This window comes from Lissotriton vulgaris, chromosome 7 (genome assembly GCF_964263255.1).
Source record: "Lissotriton vulgaris chromosome 7, aLisVul1.2, whole genome shotgun sequence".
Taxonomy (NCBI): domain Eukaryota; kingdom Metazoa; phylum Chordata; class Amphibia; order Caudata; family Salamandridae; genus Lissotriton; species Lissotriton vulgaris.
In genome coordinates, this window is record NC_141695.1 from 974,325,399 (window position 1) to 974,345,858 (window position 20,460).

A 20,460-nucleotide genomic window follows, 5' to 3' on the forward strand; every position below is an offset into this window, starting at 1 on the left:
ATAAAAGGTAATATTTATTGAACAGTCTTTCTCTCATGCAAGAGAAATGAATTGCCACAATTGCAAGACTAGTTATAAAAAGTGCGTACAGTAAAATGAGGATTGCGAAATAATACTGTAAAAGCATTGATATGGTTTCTTAGCCATGCAATGGTTAAAATGAATAAAACATATATACATTCATATATACATTAGGCTAACGTACTCAACTGGTGCTTCTAACTACGCCTACCCCAGTGTACCTGACCTAAGCCTAATACGTGGGAGGGAGTAAGTAGCAGTTTAAGTTAAGTTGGTTTTGCCAAGGTTTGCTTCAAGAATTCTCTCTAAGGGTTTAGTCAACACCATACCTCTGGAATAGAATGTTGTAGGTCTTGTATCTCCTTCCAGGACTCGATATCCCAGTCACTCGCAAGAGTAGGCTGGAAACGCGGGAGCTGGATTTTCTCTGCAGGAGAAAAGACAGCGTCTCTCTCAGCACGTCAAGGAGGAGGAGGGGCAGCGTCCGTGGGCTGCTTGCATCTGCTGGGCTCTGCAAGGGACAGCTGTTCTGCTCCTGTATTCACCACGCAATCGCTATCATCGATGTCGCCCTTGCTTAAGGCAACGTTGGTAATATTTATACCTGAAAGGTGCCTTGTTTGACGTAAGTTTTTGGACATAAGACGTCAATAAAGATGTCACTAGGAAGTGATCGTCCTTTCAGTGCTCATTAGAGTTCTATTACTAATCAAAACATAGCAAGCGGGGCTTTCCCAGGTTGCTGAGTTTTATCTTGTTGAAGAACTCTGAGTGTAATCTAGGAATCTAAGATAGTGGCTTCTGCTGTGTCATCTACTGTAATGAGCTGCAGAGGCGAGTTTCAGAAATGTGGCTGAAATATGGCTCTGATCGTGTATGCCATTATAGGGGTATGAATGGATTATAGCCGTATAGGGGCATAAGGTCACAGTATTGATCAGGGTCCTAGATTAGAACACGACATTTAGGCAATGAGACTATTTGGATTCTAGTAGATGGCCACTCACCTTTTAGCAGGTTTTGAGAAATAGAGATAATTTAACCTCTTCGCTGCTGATGACAAACTCAGCTCGTCATCAGCCACGGTAGTCGTGTCCGTATGACGAGCTGAGCTCGTCATGTCACGCGGCTTTTCGTAAATTGCCGCACACAGCGGGAAAAGCCGCCGCAGCGATGCAGTTAAGCAATAATTTCAAATTATTCTGCTGCAGGCTCAGAGATACAAAAAGCAGAGAAAATAAAAACTGATAGAAAGGTATGCATGGAAAGAATAGATTCATAGTGGCATTACTTGCATTAGCTAATCTTTACACATTCTTTTATTTACCAGGTTCAGATACTCCTCGTTAAGGTTAAATCTATTGAGTCTAGGCTGTCAATTTTCAATTCCTCATTTTTTCCCCTTGGGGTACTAGTTTTTTAGGTCCTTTGCTGGACACAGGGCAATGATTCAGGGTACTGAAAGAGCTGTGAATATTCACCTCAGCTCATGACCTTTTTACAGAATTGATCAGATACGTGCCAATAAGGAATTACAATAAAACAAACGTTACATTTCTGTAATTCCAGGTTAGACCTAGTGCTAATACATCTTGCACACATACTCAATTATATATTGCATCACAATCTAAATTTGTGATCCACATGGAAAAATGCATAGTATCAAAGGTGACTACCGTATAGCACAGATCAAATGTGTTGTCTTGACACAGGCACAAATTGTTTGCACCGACACACCATATAAGGTCCAGGTGCGAAAAGGCCTACATAACAAAAATAAAAAGCATTTGCATATTTTTTTTGTTCTGTCATTTTCACCATGGAGAATAGCCTTCCACTCAACTACCTTGCCATGTGCTCCTATTCTTTCCCACCCTCAAAGCACATTGGCTCCTGCTCCTGACATGACTATTTTTGCAAGAATAACCACACTAGAAGATACCTACAAAATGATTTCAAATACCCACTAAGCAACACGTTTGTTGTGTTTCTTTTCCATTTTGCAGACTTTCCCCCACCCGTGTACCAATTTCCATTTTGTTTATAATGGTTGAATTTTTGCCACCTTACATTTCTATTGCCACACCCTTAAACGTTTTTATGTGCATTAAAACAGTTTAGAATTGATATGGTCCTAAACACCTACATGTTATTTGAAAAACTGTAAAAATTCACATATCTAACATACACACTGAGTCTGAGATACTGTAAAAAAACAGATCTGTTTATCTCTTCTCAACTCATTAAGTGTCGTGCAGAATGTAACTAAATTTCCAAACTCAGACACAACTAGCCCAGATGGAGTTCATTGAGATGAGTGCACCCTGGCAGGATGCTGCTCTGTACATTAAAGCCCACAGTAAATGTGTGGCAGCACCTGTTCTTTATCCTGGTGCAGGCACATTACATCAGGACATGACTGTCACCGACCTGGATTCCAAATCCAGCACCAGAATAGCTGCTGGATCCAGAATTCGGCTGGATCCCAATCTGTTCTAGCACTGAATGTGACTAGAGGGTGGTACCCTGCTGGTCTGTGCTAGAAATGTTGGATTACGAGTGTTCCATGCCTAGGAGTCTACTACTTTGGCCGAATGGAGCCTCTCCTTTTCAGGCTGAGATGAAGAGAGCTGGTGCTCCTGGTAGAGCGTTATCTTAAGAACAGGCTGTGATATTCTTGTAGCTAAACATATTTAGTAATGCAGCTTATGCACTGGAGAAATGCGTGAACAAGTCCAGAGAGGTCTTATCTTTGACAGAAGAAGCAAACTGTCTGCTCCATTGACCTTTGCAGCACCCTCTTAGAGATTCACAGAGAAGCTGCAGTCACGTATGGCTCTACCATGTCCAACAAGAGCCTGCATCATGGATCCTTCATCTGCAGTTCTGCCAAAGAATACATCTCTCTAAACCCTGTCCATGGGCTCCTCGTGTGCTTAAGGTGTGCAATAAAGATGGAATAGTCTGTTTAGAGTAACATTACGGAGCCCACCAGGAGATCCAGATTTCTTCATTTCTACTTCACAATGAGAGATTCCAACTATCTAGCGTAAAACACTCCCAAATATAGCGCCTTCTTAAATTACCTTTCCAGGTGCATCTCAGAAGGGCAGAGGAATTTGCTCACAGCACACACAAGCATCACAAAATATACAAAATACTACATTTTCCTTCATGATATGCCCTCACATTCATGAGAGCCCATAGCTGAAGACAGCCAATCCACAGTCATAAAGGCCCACAGATGGGGTCATTAACTATAACATATCAATGCCTAATTCTACTAAGACAAATATGTAAAGTAGGTATTTAATATGGCTTTATCACAATTCCTCTTGTCATTCATTCGGCGGCTCTCTCTCCACCCAATTCTTACTATTCCACCAGCAGTCTCCGCTCTCCGCTCCACACTATCTCTCTGTCCTCTATTCCTCCTTCCCCTTTCTCTACAGGAGTTCATGCTACCCTTCTCTCACCCAGAGAATGTATCGCTTCCTGTCACTCTTCAGCAGTTTCTACTACTTACCTTTAATCTCTTTCCCTGTTTCTCACTGTCTCTATCTCTCTCGCTCGCTTCGCCCTCCCTGAAATTCGGAGTTCCATCTTTTTGAATTCACAGCAACCCCTCCTTGCTCCTCTCTCTGTGCAGAGATTCCTGCTGACCATTCTTTTCTCCTCGATGGTTCCTGCTCTCGTTCTCTCCCTCAAACAATTTTTACCCTTTCTTTGTTCTTCCCAATCGTTTTGAATCCTGCTGCCTTCACTCGCTCCCCTTTGCTCTCTTCTGACAGAGGCCGCTCCTACCTTCATTTTTCTCACTCCTCTCCCCAAGCAGTTTCTAGTTTTTAGTGCCCTCGCCTTTCTTGCTCAATGGATCCAAGTCACAAGGGATGGGCTCAAAGCATTAGGCAGCTTTTGAAAATGGTTTATTTCCAGCTACAAAATAACTTTACGAGTATGTACCAAAACCTTCACTTATATCCCAGTGACTTTACTCATGAACCTATTGACAAAATCTGCCTATGCGCTGAGTCTAAACTTATTTATTTAAAAAATATAAATATATCTGTATGCCACAGAACGTGACAATAAGGGGATGCCCCAGCCGCCCAAGTGAGGATCAGCTGAACAAGCAAAGGCAAGACATATGATTATGCTTTTGTACGGATTTCTCCAATAAAGATCATGTTTTGAGATTAAAACAAAGGACTTACACAGGTGCAGGATTGTGAAGTTCATAAGAAAGTATGTGAACAACCTACAAATAGATACAGCCAAGTAAATTATGAGTAAATCAATCAAGAATTTCTCACTTTAAATGTAAAACTTAAAATTATGGCTTAAACCTTATAGACAGTCCGAACTTTTTTTAACGCTTTATTTATAATTTGTAAACAGCAAGTAGATATACGGAAGCCAAAAAACGAATTGCGGCAACATGTGCGGTACAGCAGGTACTAAAGGAAGAAAATCATACAGAGGTAAAAAAAAAATAGAGACAGAAAAAGAAAAAAAACATGGAGGCAAAGTATATTTCAGAGACGGGGCGATACATCGACATCACAGTTCAGTACAAGAAAATGTCAACGGCGGCACTGGCTAAATAAGAATCATTTAAACAGATGTCTCATTGTCTGTAGAGATATCCAGAGACAACAAATAGTCCTGTAGTGTTTGCAAAATATCCTTAGGCTGAAACGTAATGGGCTGCATGGAAGCATTCAATTCAGAGTTAATTTCAGAATAGGACAGGTCTTTCAGCCAAGCTGCCACCGTAGGGTGGGTGCGAGCAACCCAGTGAAGTGAGATGTTCTGTTTGGATAGAAGCAAAGCAATAGAAGTGTATCGACACAGACCTAATGTTCATGGTTCAATTTACCCCGGTAAGGCCACCATGGGGTCAGGTGAAAGAGATCGTCCAACCATGAGTGACAGAGTGGAATAGAGGCCCCCTAAAGGGATGTTGTTACCCTACAAGTCCATGCCAGGTGAAGGAAATCTGCACGGTTCATCTGGCACTTAGGGCAGCAGTGGGATCTAGTAGGGCCAAATTTTGCCAGAGCCCCAGGAGAAGTATAAGCCCTGTGGAGATACTTATAATGAGCCGCGGCCCGTGGAGGGAGTTCCGGTGGGGAAGAAAGGCTGGGCGGGGAAGGGGTAGGGTGGGGGGGGCTAAAAACCAGAATATGGATAATTGGAGGTAAGTAAACAATTTAATTATTAAAATGAATTTCGTATCGCACGCTGCATCGCATTTTGCGATAGTGGTTGCCGGAAATAGGTTTGGTCTGCATACTGCAGTAAGACGAAGACTTGTCCAAAATAGACACACATAAATCAATTTCCCATGCAGCCCTATTCCCTTCCACACCAATGGGTTTTAGTCGATGGAGGGGTGATATAATTTAGAAACAAGATGACTGTTGTCTGGGGAAACAATCCCCGATGCATACTGTGTAAAAAATGGAATGTAAATCTTTCCATGATTGTTAGTTGCTCCTCCTTAGCCATGGTGTATCTAGGTTTGAGTACACTATTTGCAAATAGTTCGCCTGTGCCTCTAATTCATGCGCACAGAGTGAGCACTGCACCAGCTGTTCAAGTGTGATTGGGAGCCAAGGGTTCTTTATAAGTAGAAGATGCTGGGAATAGAGTATATCCCCCCCCCAGGTAGCGCAGAAGTTTAAACCAAGCCCAGCTAGTGGTTGCAAGTGTCTGTATAGTGTGTAGGTTACGTGGGAGACCCAGAGGCAATATGGTGCACAGTGGTAGATGTGATTGCTGTGCCCCATCAGCCTTGAGAAATGGAAGTCGAGCATCAGGGTGGTACCAATAATAATCTTCTTGGGCCTGAGCTACATAAAAATAAAGTTATAAATCAGGGACATCAAAACCTCCATGCTCATAGGGGAGTGTGAGGACATTGCACCAAATGCGCATGTGGGAACTAAGCCATCAGTCAAATGAGAAGTCCATGCAAGGAGGCAAAGAAGCTACCATTGAGAGTAATGAGAATATTAAAAAATATAAAGAAAATAAATGAGGTAACACAGTCATTTTGATGATGGCCTAATGCCCAGCCATGCCCAAAAGGAGCTTAATCCAGGCTTCACTTGCGTCTAGAGTTTTTCAAGAGCAGACCCATAATTGCGAAGACTTATTTCCGAGTGATCCCTGTGAATATGGATGCTGAAATACTTGGTGTAGTCTGTGCACCTCTGAGGGGGAATTCAAGATCACAATGAGTAGTGGCATCTGTAAGTGGAAGCAATTCCGATGAACTCCAATTTATATGCAGTCTGGAGAGGGTGCCAAAGTTCTGCACCTCTGGAACAAGCGAGGGTAAATTAACCGCGAGGGTCATAAATGAATACCATAATATCGTCTGCTTGAAGGAAAGCAAGTAGTGTCCTATGTGGAAATCCAAGGCCCCTATGAAGATAGTTCTCTTGCAATTGGTGGACGAAAGAGTCCATGACAATAATAAATAAGACAGGAGAGAGCGGATAACCTTGACTAGTACAACGCACCAAGGGCAAAGGCTCTGTGAGTATACCATTGAGCTGCAATCAGGCCAGAGGGTGTTAGAATAGTAGGCGAAACAGGTTGCAGAATCCATTATGTATTCCCAGTTTTTCTAAAGTGGCATGGAGAAAGGACCATTTGGGTGAATCGAATGCCTTTTCAGCATCTAAAGGGGTGACTGCTGCTGGAATAGTGGGAGAATGATTGATCACTGCAAACAGGGTGTGGATTTTAATTGAAGTGGAATGATGAAGCACAAACCTGAACTGCTTTGTGTAGATTATGCAGTCCATTAACAAGGAAAGGCGAGTGGACAGCACTTTGGACAATATTTTTATCTCATGATTTACAAGAGATAGATGGTGATATGAATAACAAAACTAAGGAGATTTGTTGGGTTTAAATAACAATGTGATGACAGCTTCCCCCAGTGTGAGAGGGAGAGTCCCATGGTTTAGAGATTCAGCAAACATCTCCCAAAAATGGGAGACCAGAAGCAGTTTGTAAGCTTTATAAAATTCACAAGTTAACCGATATCCTGGAGCCTTAGACCCACTTTGTAGCCTGCAAGAGTTCTTTGCACATTATAGCAGAGAGGAGAAATTGCTGTTGGCCAGTTTCAATCCAGATCATAGCGATTTCAGATAATTAATCGGCCAGTGCTTTTTTGCTGTTGCCAGGGCAAGACGCATAAAATGTTTTATAATAATCAGTAAAGGCAACCAATATGCATCCCCCATCAGTGACGTCAGAGCCATCAGGCCACTGCAAATCGATCATGTAGGTGGCATGGTCCAGCGAGGAAGCAAACAAGCTAATGTGCGACGGGGTGTTCACCTTCACCATACCTGTGCGTCCTAGCATACTTTTCCAATAAGTGACTTCTCACTTGGTGAGATCATGGAACTTGTTGTAAGAGCTGTAACCTACCATGCTGTGAGGCTTTGTGGTTGGTGTCAAGTGTACAGAGCTTGTCTTCTATTTTAGTACGATCATTGCGAATACTGTGGACAACACAAGCATGTTTTGAGACACAGACTCCTCTTATATGGGCCTTGACGCCCTCCCATAAGGTAGAGTAGTTCTCAACGAAACCAGCGTTGATGGAGAAAAATTACAAGCTAGCTCGGAACGAAAAACAGTACCATATAGAGCGTTAGAAGGAAAACTCCAGTAATGGGATATAGGGACAAGTGTGGTTATATGTAGTGTGACAAATCTTTTAATTTTTTTTTTTTTAAAGCTTGTAAAGCGCACGGCTACCCCCAATGGGGCTGTCCCGGCGCTATAGACTACAGACTAGAAAAGAAAAGGAATTTAGGAGGTGGAAAACAGCCAGGCCTTCAATCGGCTACGAAAAAGGGGTTCAGAGGGAATAAACCTGAGGTCAAGTGGAAGGCTGTTCCAGAGTTTAGCAGTCATTACAGAGAAAGCTCTACCGCCCATTCTGGAGCGGCGGAAGCGAGGAACAGTTAAAAGACGAAGGTTGTTAGACCGCAGGGATCTGACCGATTGGGAGAGTACAAGTCTCTTTCTCAAGTATCCCGGGCCCGACCCATTAAGGGCCCGAAAAGCAAGAGTCAGCATCTTGAACTGGATGCGCCTGGAGATGGGAAGCCAATGTAACTTTTTACGGTAAGAAGCAACCGATTGACGGTAGGGGATATTGCCAATCAGCCTCGCCGCCGCATTCTGAACAATCTGTAGACGTTCGATTTGGTACAGAGGGGCACTGGCATAGAGACTGTTGGCATGATCCAAATGTGACGTGATTAGGGCGTGAGTGACCATTCTACGAGCATCCACAGGAAGGTACAGAAAGATCTTTCTCATCATACGCAGTTTCCCGAAACAAGCTGCCGTAACCTTATTAATTTGGGCTTTACAAGAGAGAGCATCATCGAATTGAAAGCCCAAATTACGAACTGTTTGGACAGGGCTATGAGGAGGATTAAGCACGGTTGGCCACCATAAGATAGAAGGTATGGTGGTTTTTTGATTGAAAAATAAGACCTCCGTCTTATCGGTGTTGAGCCTGAGATGGTTAGAGGTCATCCAAGAACATATGTTGCCAAGACAATGGCGAAAACTGGCGAAGCTGGGGTCAGAGTGATCTCTAAAGGAAAACACAAGCTGTGTATCATCAGCATAAGAGATCACTCTGATCCCCCAGGACTCCACCACCCTCGCCAATGGGGCCAGATGCACATTAAAAAACAGGGGGCTCAACGCGGAGCCCTGAGGCACGCCACAGACAAGGGGTTTACTCTCTGATTCAAATGGTTTGAGAAGAACCCTCTGAGTTCGTCCTTTAAGAAAGGAACTAATCCAGGACAGAGCCGTACCACCCAATCCAATCTGCCTTAAACGATCCAACAGTGTCACATGGGACACCGTATCAAAAGCGGCGGATAGGTCGAGGAGGACCAACATGGCCTCCTCGCCCCTATCCACACACTCTCGGATAGTATCAGAGACCTCTAACAGAGCAGTCTCAGTACTGAAACCAGTTCTGAATCCCGACTGAGAATCGTGTAGCAGAGAGTTGGTTTCCAGATAATCCGCAAGTTGTAGCTGCACAGCCTTTTCCAAGACTTTCGCCGGTTTGGGGAGAAGGGAGATGGGGCGATAATTACAAAATTGTGCCGGATCTGCATCCACTTTCTTCAGGATTGGGACTACATAGCCTCCTTCCAAGCAGTCGGAAATTGGCCCGAGTGCAGAGAGGAGTTCCAGTTTGAAAGGAGTGGTCTGATCAAAAGGGGAGCCAGGTTACCCATGACCTTGGCCGGGACCAGGTCTACAGGGATCCAGATTTACACTGAGTAAGCAACTTAAATGCAGACTCAGTAGTAATATCTTTAAAGGCCACCAGTGACGATGTTACCGGGCCCCTGGTCTCGGCGATGGGAGGGGTCAAAACAGGTGTCAGAGCAGACGAAAAAGAGGATGTAATTTTGTCAATTTTGTCTTGGAAATACTCCGACAAACCATTACATAAGGCCTGGCTAGAGAAGTTCTGGGGCGTCATAGCGGGAGGCTTAACAAAGTCCTTTACAATATTAAAAAGAGTTTTTGCGGAGTTGTCTGCGTTTTTAATTTGTAGGGCGAAGAAGTCTCTCATCGTGGACCTTTTTAATTTGAGAAAAAATTTTAAGGCAGATTTGTAAACATTTTTAGCCTCTGAATCATAAGTTTGTCGCCATCTGCGTTCTAATTTTTTTACAGCGGCTTTTTTCCTCACGTAGGGCCGGCGAGAACCATGGGGCAGAAGGACGGGATCGTGCAGAGGTGACAAGTTGTAGGGGGGCGGTGGCCTCAATGGCAAGCAATAGGGCCGAATTAAGCTGGGCTACGCTTGTGTCAATGTTGTTGGTTAAAGGGTCTGATTGGTACGAGAAAACGGGATCTAAGGCAGTGCAGGTAACTTTATGCCATTTTCTCCCGTACTCCCTACCAAGCGCCGTCGGACTCGGTACCGAGGGGAACATAATATCAAACGGGAGAAGGTAATGGTCTGACCAGGTAAGAGGAAGGGAGGGGTGAACTGTGATACCGGGAAGATTAGAAAAAATTAAATCGAGAGTATGGCCCGCTATATGAGTCGGGCCCTGAACTAATTGGGTTAGGCTCAGGCCCTGCAAGGTGTCTAATAGTTGAGTAGCCTGAGAGCAAGAAGAGTTTTCAGCGTGAAGATTGAAATCACCAAGCACTATAAAGTGCGGGTGTTTAAGGGAGAGATCCAGTATTAGATGTACTAATAGCATTAATGAAGGGGCTGAAGCACTGGGGGGATTATACACTAAAATACCCGCCAGGATAACAGCAGCCGAATCCGATATGGTGAAGTACATGGCTTCAATCAGCCCTATATTCGTAAGTTTCTTGACAGTCAGACGCAGGTGAGATTTCAGGATGATAGCAAGCCCACCCCCTGTTTTACCCTCTCGATTAATGCCCATCAGAAGATAGCCAGGGGGGGGTAGCTAAATGGATATCAGGTTTGAAAGTGTCTTTTATCCAGGATTCTGTAAGGAGCATGGTCAGACAGAGGATTGGGAAAGTGTGTAATAGTATGGAGCCACAGTAGGGCACCTAGCAGGAACCAGTTGTCGATAGGAGTCCACACATTGTGTTGAGTGGAATGAAAGTTATAATCATGTTGAAGTGGGAATTTATGTCACCAAGCATCTGACAGATGGAACGTGTCAAGAAGTTCTAGCAGTGTATTAGGGAATGAGGTTTATTGATAGCAGTGGGACCGATGGAATCAATAACAGGCTGGCAAGTAATATTTAGGTCGTCCCCCTCATTAGAATGTAGTTGGTTTGGTAATAGCTGATGTGCGAGGATAAGTCAGAGAAAAAATCAGAGGAGTCCGTGTTTGGTGCATACACATTAACAAGGAGCTTAGACCGACCTGCCAATTAACCAAAAACAATCAAGTATCGACCAGTGGGTTCAGAGGTGAGTCTTATCATTTTAAAGGGGACAGCACTATGCACAAAGATGTACACTCCATGTGAATTGGAGCTATAGTGTGAAAAAGAGCTGTGAGAGCTCCATAAGGAAGCAAAATGACAGTCCGATCTAGGCTCTAAGTGCATTTCCTGAGTGACAATGCCCAGAGGAGCAAAGCCCAAAAAGAAACAATATGTATATGAGCGGTATAAGTCATAAAGCAAGTTGAAAATGCAAGAGAAGTACATAAAAAACAATATCAATGCTGGCCAAAAAGCAGAAAAAAACGTATCTGAAGAGCTGCCATGGGACTGGGCAGACCACTCTCATGGGAGCTCTTTTCACTAAGTGAGTACTTCTGGGAGAGGCTGGCACAACCTGGAATTGCAAATGCACTGAGAAAGCACTTTTAGATGAATATCTCTCTTTGAGGGTCTTGTAATAACAAGAACACAAATATTTAAGAAGTTACAGTCTTTAAGTCTTGAGCATGTCAATGTGAGAAATTTAAACTGACAATGCTGGTCCACTCTAACGCTGGTACGATGCTACTGGATGAAGCTCACACTGTAGGAGTCCTTTCCCAAACAGGTAGCCTTGAACTTGGATTTAAAACTGTGGGGAACGGCGGTGAACTTTGTTACTTTACCCATGAGGCTGCTATCTCTGCCACACTGATTCAGGCAACTAAAGCTGCATGATTCTTCTATTAACTCCAGTACTGTCAAAGGTCTCCCTGGAAGCCCTATATCTGTGGATCTTTATACCAAGTGTGCTGGTATCTAATGTGATGCGTATGTCATAGGCTGTGCTTCCCAGTTTTCAGTGTACAATGTGGCATTTGGGATAAAGACTCCCCCACCCCCAGAGTTTACACAAATACTACTAACTAATAGAAGAATGATGAAGGCTTATTGTGGGCATCTGGTGTAAAAACAAAAAAACTCCTATCCTTAGACTGTGTGGATTTCCACACTTTATATGGAACCTTAAAAGGAACAACTGGAGACCGCTGGAGAAGTTTTGGATTTCCTCAATGCGAATGAATATATTTTATTGACAAGCGCACACTACAAACTGAATTACATCCAAATATTTAAAAAATGTCAAGCAGTAATTGAACAGAGACACAATCAGATGTGCATTAACTCTAGATAGCTATATTTGATGAACTAGGGAATTGGATTCTGCTTGTACTACTGGCACATAAGATACTAAGCTTAATATAGCTTGGTCGTAGCTTGTGGGCTAAACAATATATCTGCAACTGTTAGAAATGGGGGTCTCTAGTTGGCAAGGGTTTTCACCTTTGTCCAAGTAGGGAGCCTTCCTTCGAGTCAGGATAAGGGAGTTACACTCCTAAAACAACCTCTACTCACCCTCTTGTTAGCTTGGCACAAGCGGGCAGGCTTATCTTAGAGGCAGTGTGTAAAGCATTTGTACATAACCAACAGGAATACAGTGAAAACCCTACAAACGTACTCCACACCAGTTTTAGAACAATATCCAATATTTTATATAATTAAAACCAAACCAAAATGATGAAAATCCACCATACAGTTCTCAGAAATCTTCAATAATCAAAATAGACGTAAAAGACACTTCCTTGAAGTCTAAAGCTCCATCGGGGGCCATCATGGCATCATGAACAACAAATCCAAACAGTTCTGGCTGACCGTGGCTTCGCGGGACAGCTATGGTGTCAGGAAGACCCGCAAAACTGTACCTTTGGCAATGCAGGGTGTCTGTGACATCTTGGTAGGCCCCTAAGAGCCAGCATCAGCAGATTTCGGTTCCGAAGGTCAGTGCAGGAGTCGTCGGGCCCTTGAAGTCACACGCATTGCAGATCAAACTCCCCATTTGAAGTCGGGAGCACCGGCGGCCTTAGGGGCAGCAGTGTGAAGTGCAGAGGTGCGCTGTGTGGTGCCCTCAGGACGCAGTGCAGGCAGCGGCTCGGTGACAGTCATCCAGCGGCATCGGTGAGATCAGGGCTGCAGTGTAAAGTGATACGGTGCTCCTCGCGGTGCGGGCAGGTCACGGTGCAAGCAGGGACGTTGTTGTTGCTGAAGCGCTGTCATCGACTGACAAACTGGAGTCGATGTCACCAGCGTCAGTGGGCCATTGAAACATGGTGCGTTGATGTCGGCGTGGAGCGTCGTCGACTGAGATACCAAGGCGACGGCGTGAAGCGAGGTGGTGTAGAGTGCGGTACCCACAGGTAGCAGTGCAGGTAGCGGCTCGGTGGCAGCACCAAGTACATCATCGAAAAGACCAGGGTTGCGGTGCAGCATGCTGTGGTGCCCTCTGCGGTGCCTTCAGGACATAGAGTCGGCAGTGGTGTCATAGATGGCGTCGGGTTGCTTTTTGTTGTTGTTCCTGAGACTACTTGAACAGGGAGTAAGCTTCTCCTGCTCTTCTTCTTGGCAGTCTTCTTGGTTCCAAAAGAGTTCTAAAGTTCTGGGGTCCGGACCCCAATATTTATACCCCAAATTCCATTGTCCTCTAAGACAGAGAGTGTCAGTGCTTAGGCCAAACGAATTTGGACCTCTCTGGTCCATCTTCCCAGCAGGAGGCAGAGACAGCATTGTCTGAAGCAGACCAGGCCCATTCAGGTGCAAGTAAATCACCTCCCACTGCTTTAAATGTAGCCCAGGTCTATTCAGCCCAGCCCTGACTCTCTGGAACCACTGCACATCCCCAGCCCCTGACACTTCAAAGCCAGAAAGTCAATACACATCCTATCAGAGGCACACTGGAAGGCTAAGCAAGAAAATATCTACTTTCTAAAAGTGGTGTTTTCAAACACAAAATGTAATACCCCCCCTCACTGACATTCTGAGTTCAGGCATACTAAACTTTATCTTCCTATCTGGTCCCAATGGGAAGTTATATTTATAAGATCTTATAAATACATTCCCATTCTATTCTATGGGACAGATAGCCTTTCCATAGTGAAAAACGAAATGCACTGTACTTCACTACCAGGACATGTCACACACACCAGTACATGTCCTACCTTTAACATACACAGCACCCTCCCAAAGGTGTACCTTGGGCCTACTTAGGGGTGACTAATATGTAAGAAAATGGAAGGTTAAGGCCTGGCAAGTGGGTGCATGTCGACATGGCAGTTACAAACTGCGTGCAGGCTCTGCAGTGGCAGGTCTGAGTTACCTTTTCAGGGCTACTCATGTGGGTGGCACAATCAGTGCTGCAGGCCCACTAGTAGTATTTTATTTACAGGCCCTGGCACACTCAGAGGACTTTACTAGGGGCTAACCAGTAAATCAAATATGCCAATCATGGAAACACCAATCCATAATACAAGTTTCATAGATAGCATATGCACTTTAGAACTAAATATCAGTGGTTTAGTGCCCAGAGTCCTAAAATCAACAGCAGCAGGTCAGGACAAAATAGCAGGAAGAAGCAAAAAGTTTGGGGATAACCCTGCAAAAAGGGTAATTTCCAACAGCAAAAAACACACCAATTCACTGTTCAGTGATACACAGAATGCAAATCAACGACCTACACAATACTCTAAAGCAGGCAGATTCACTTTCTAGGCTATTTTATGATGATTCATGCTTCTGACCAGAAAATACATACAGATATCTCTTCAGTACATGCATTAACCAACTGAGCTATTTTGCCAAAACTGTACCCTAGGACATGCTGTGTGCACATAGAACTCTGCACCTCTGTCTGCAGTTCATTAAAAGAAAAACACCCTCTTGTTTCAGATCAGTGGAATTGTGGAGAGAAAGGCAGACAAATAACTTCAAGTCATCAAAAATGTGGGTGAGGGATACATCTTCCACGATCAGTTTCTGATATGAACCAGCAGATGCTCTAATATTGTTAAGAATAATCGATTGGCTATCTCACTGACCCTGATTCCTTGAGAGGTATGATTCTGTAAGTGATGGAATTATACAGCCAGTACTAAGACTTCCATATTAAGTGGTTAAAATCGCCATCCACATGTCTGCAAAATCGTTGTATCCAGTGCACCTATAGGTAGATGCTAACAAAACCATTGTAAGATGAGCGCTCAGACAACCGAACTACCATTTCAGTCTAAAATAAAGTATGGCCTTTAAAAGTAGACTATGGACATTTTCAGATCGATTTTTGATGCATACGTAATATGTCACCCGCAAAGGATAGTGTCATGAGAGGCACTATTTAATAGTCTTGGACTTTCATATGACAATCCAAGGCCTCATTTATGAGGCCCCTTGCGCCGGCGGAATGTCGCTTTTGTGCTCTCTATTTAAATGGAAGCATTAAGCGACTTTTTTTGGCCTAATGCTGCCTCGTAAATATGGCTCCTTTATCATAGTTTTCTGTGTTGAAGGGGTGTGCATTGGGATTTGCTGGGGGGATTCCCAGCAAGATCCATGGTTTTTTGACACTGCCTCAGATTTACGAGAAATCATAAGTCTAAGGCATCACTAAAAACCTTATTTTTCTCCTTGTTTTTCCTTTTTCTATGTGTTCTGCATTCTGCAGCCCACATAGAAAGAGGAAAAAAGCCTCTTCTGGTTGTTTCTGTGCAGGAAGGGAAACCTTCCTGCACAGAAATATCATCTCGGCAACACAGGCATCCTTGCACCCTGGTGCAAAGGTTCCTGAGTTGGCGCACGGCAGCCCATTGTGTGCCGACACAGGGTAAAAGGACTAGAATTCTCTGTATCTGATAGTTACGGCGCATTCCTGCCCTTTTCTTTAACTGTAGGTCAACGCAGCAGAAAGGCCTGTGGCGCTGCCCTACAGTAAAACCTCATAAATGCAGCCCCCGATGTATTTAGAAGTTGTAGTTCTGCAGTTCACTGATGCTAAATTATTGGAACTGAAGTTCAGCATTACAGCAATTTAAAGAAGGAGCAAATGGACGCCCTCCCCCCCAAGAATGTCTGCTTACATGGATTCTTCTGGTAACTACAATAGCCTTTGTGATATGTTCGTCTTGCGTTTGCAAGTAAAAATTATGTCTGTGTTTAGAATTTAAAATTTCCAAAACCAACTGGTAGCAGAAAAATTCTGACATTGTGAATATATATATATATTTTTTAAACCTTTATTGAGGAACATGAAGATACAATAGCAGTCTTACAGCCCTGTCGAGTCGGTTGGCAACAGTTCCAAAAAACAAATCAGGATGAATAAATACACAGCCCTTCAGCCGACAACCCTAGGGCCCGGCGGCAATCAAACAATCATGTCGTGTCGCACATTACAGTACAGAAGGAATCAAGTTTTTGTTTTTTGTTTTTTAGGAAAAAAAACAACAACCAAAAAATAAGAAAATAACTGCAGAGGCTAAACTGAAGATAGAGACATAAGTGATCCTTCTGGGGAGGGAGTACCACATCCACAACTGTTTCATAGTCTATAGGAAGAGCAAACGGAAGGGGGGGGAGGGGAAAGAGAAATAGCCTGCGATTGATAGACAAATCCAAACCAGAGGGAACATCACGCTAGGGGGAGTTCAGCACTTCCGGTGGAGGCTCAAATGGAGGGGTACAAATTTTGCCGCAGTATTGATTCCACTGATTACACACCCTCCCCCATTTCTTGGGCCTGCGCCGGGCATGGTTAACTGTTTTTTCACGAAACATGCACCAGTCCATGTTTCTAGACCAGGCCGACAGGCTGGGAGCCCTAGATGATCCCCACAGTTGCGCAATATTGCGCTTAGCGATCATGTTTCCCAAGGAGGCCCACTGCGTCTGTGCCACATTATAATCGTTAGGCTCCCACACATTCAATAAACACCTTTGAGCCTCGTCCAAAAGCGAAACACCTGTCACCTCAGTCATAACACCATGCACACGATTCCAAAAGGACTCTATCGCAGGACATTCCCACAAAATATGAAGGATTGTACCCACCATGCCGCACCCACGCTTACACAAATTATCCGAGACATATCCCATACGCAACAAGCGAGGACCCGTCATATATACTTGGTGTAGGATTTTTAACTGCACCAATCTCAGACGGGCCGAGATTGCTACCTCCCTCGGGGAGGATATCGCCGCCTGCCAATCCTCATCATCAAGTACCAGTCCATCGCTGGTCCAAGCCGTACGGAGCTGTAGAAGAAGGCCCGCTCGATCGTTTATCAGCTTTTTGTATATAAGGGAGATTGTACTGTCCGGGACGTGTCCATCAAGTACTCTATCCTCCAGGGGCGAGGATTCTGGAACAGGCATGCCAGCCGGAAAAACAGAGGAAAGGGCGTGTCGGACCTGTAGGTACCGAAAGTATTCTCGATGACTGAGTTTGAATTCTATTTGCAACTCTTCAAAAGACTTTATCCTATCTTTCCGCCAAAGGTCCCCCACCCTACTAATTCCAATAAGGTCCCATTTATCAAAACCCTTGGTAGTCCACAGGTTGTCCACAGGTTGCCCAACCTCTCAGCCGCATAAAGTGGAGTCGCTCGGGTAGGAGTCTCCGACCAGCCCAAAGCAGCATTAGCGTTGTACCAAACTCGTACCGCAACTCTGGTAGGCCCGGTCAAAGTCACATCTGACCATTTGGAATAAAGGGCCCTGTTATAGTCTCCGCCCGGCAACAGCCATTTGTCCATAGCAAAAGCCGGGTTAGGAGCTGGACCATACATCGCGTGATTAACCGAGCTCAGTTGTGAGGCCCAGTAATATCGACGTATATCCGGCAACGCAATACCGCCATCATACCAATGCAGCGTAAGCTTGGCCAAGGCAATCCGGGGACGTCCGGCCCACAGCAGTTTCCTTTGTAGGCACTCGATCTCATGGAAATAGCTGGAAGGCACTAGATCCAGTGTATTCGTAAGCGCATACAGAAATATGGGAAGGGACATCATTTTGAATAGGGCTGCCCTGCCCACCAGGGACAGCGGCAGCCTGCACCAGGCTTTCACGTCTGCTTTTAAGCGAATAAGCGGGGGGAGTAGGTTGCGCTGATATCTGACAGCCGAATCACGCGAAACGTAAATACCTAGATATTTAAACCCGGAGGACGAAATTTGTATTGGACAGTTGCGTGGTACGAGTGGAGTATCATCCGTGAGCGAATACACACAAGACTTGCCCCAATTGATAACCAGCCCAGAGTTCCTCTCGAAGGAATTAAGGACGTCGAACAATACCCCCAGTGATTTCTGCAGGGAGGTGAGGTAAAGGAAAATATCGTCCGCATAAAGTGAGATGCGATCTTCAAAACCAGGGGCCCACCTGATACCCATCGCAACCAAGCGGCCAAGGGCTCCAGAGCCAAGGCAAAACGCAATGGAGAGACAGGGCATTCTTGCCGCGTACCTCTCCCCAGAACAAAGGGAACCGAAACTCGACCATTAACGACAACTTGGGCCAGAGGCTCCTCATAAAGTAAGCGGACCCACCCGATGAACACCAGTCCAAAGCTGAACTTCGCCAGAGCTGCCCATAGATATGGCCACTCCACTGTATCAAACGCCATAGTGGCATCTAAAGACACCAAAATGGCCGGTTCACGCAGCGTTTCCGCCCTCGCCAGCACGCCATGAAGACGCCGTAAATTTAGCGCGGTATTACGAGCAGGAATAAAGCCGGACTGATCTGGATGCACCAAATCTCCAATCACTTTAATCAGACGGTTAGCTAATATTTTCGCCAAAACTTTAGGTTCCGCATTCAGGAGTGAAATAGGCCTATAGGAGGTACAGAATTCATGGGGTTTTCCCTCCTTAGGGATCACCACGATAGAAGCTAAGCGCTGGTCACGGGGAAGCAAACCCCTCTCCCTGGACTCCAAGAACATCGAGCGAAGATATGACGCCATTTTGTTCAGACACAACTTGTACAACTCGATGGGAATGCCGTTTGGACCCGTGGCTTTTCCAGAGCAGATGGAACAAATAGCGAGCGCTACTTCATCAGTGGAGAAGTCCGCCTCCATAAGCTCTCTATCAGAGTTGGACAGGCAAGGCAAAGTGATATCCCTAAGCAGAAGTTGGGAGTCCTCCTCCGGCCGATCCGAGACCGGTGTGTACACCTTACGAAAGTGGGAAGAAAACTCCTCCACAATCTCCAACGGATCAGTCACACGTACACCATCCACTCGCTCAACCACAGGAACAACACAATTCAATCTCTCCCTCTTGTCCAACCAAGCTATCAACTTCCCGGCCTTATCGCCCACATCATACAAACGACCCTGTTGTTCGCGACTCATAGCTTTCGCAGCATTCGTAACCAAGGCTCTATAATCAGCCTGCTTCAGCTGCAAAACATGCACTTTTTCACGCATTGCCCCACACTCAAGATCCTCCTCCAAAGCCGCTATATCGGACTCCAGTTGTTCAACATCCTCATTGTGGCGTTTCTTAGAGCTGGCAACCAGCTACAAAGTCTGACCCCGTATCACAGTTTTAAAGGCCTCCCATAGGGACACAGACGAGGACACTGAACCCACATTCTCAGCGCGAAGTAGTGGTCTATAGCTTTAAGTACCCCAGCCCTCGTCTCCGGAACACGGAGAAACCAAGGATTAATTGGGGCGACCCGGCCTCCTGCATCTAAATGGAGATCTATATGGATCCATAGCGGGGAGTGGTCCGAGATACCTCTGGGCAAGTGTCGGGCCTCTCGCACCGTCGTGGCCTGAGCAGCGGGCACTAGAATATAGTCAAGCCTGGCTAAGCTCCCATGGGCCCCGGAGTGGAAAGTATATTGGGCCTGACCTGGGTGAAGCATCAGCCAACAATCCACCATGCCAAACGTTTCCAAGAAACCACTGAGTCAGGACTGCGACAGTGTAAGAGTCCTGGGAGGATCCCGATCTTCCAGGCCATCAACCACCGAGTTGAAGTCCCCTCCCACCACCAGGAGCCCCTCCGGAAACCTCAGTACCAATTTCCCCAAGTCGACAAAAGTAGTGGCCTGCAAACCCGGGGGGACATATATCGAGAGGATGGCAACCGTTCTCCCCTCCCACCTACCAACAATCGCTGCATTCCTTCCCCTGTCGTCTAAAATCGTTTCATCAATCTCCAAGGGAAGGGAACTACAGATCATAACACCAGCCCCTCTAGAGCCCGAAGTGAATCCCGAGTGAGCCACCAGCCGGTAGCCCCTCCGGTTCATTGCATGGAACGAATTCCCCACCAGATGCGTTTCTTGCAGTAAGACAATGTCGGGAGAGTGGTGCTTCACATATTGGAGTACAATTCCCTGTTTAATCTTGTCTCCCAAGCTGTTGACATTCCAACTCAAGACTCTCAGCCCCCTACCCCATCCCAAAAATGAGTAGTTGGGCCCCCCAAACCCCACGAAGGAAACACGAAATAAGCCATGCGACAATACGTAGCCTCATGAACAGTACAAACAAGAAAAAAGAAGCCCCTCCCCCAAGATACCAAAACAACAACCCTCCACCCTGCACCCCTGCAATGAAACCAAAAAAACACCCCATTCAGCA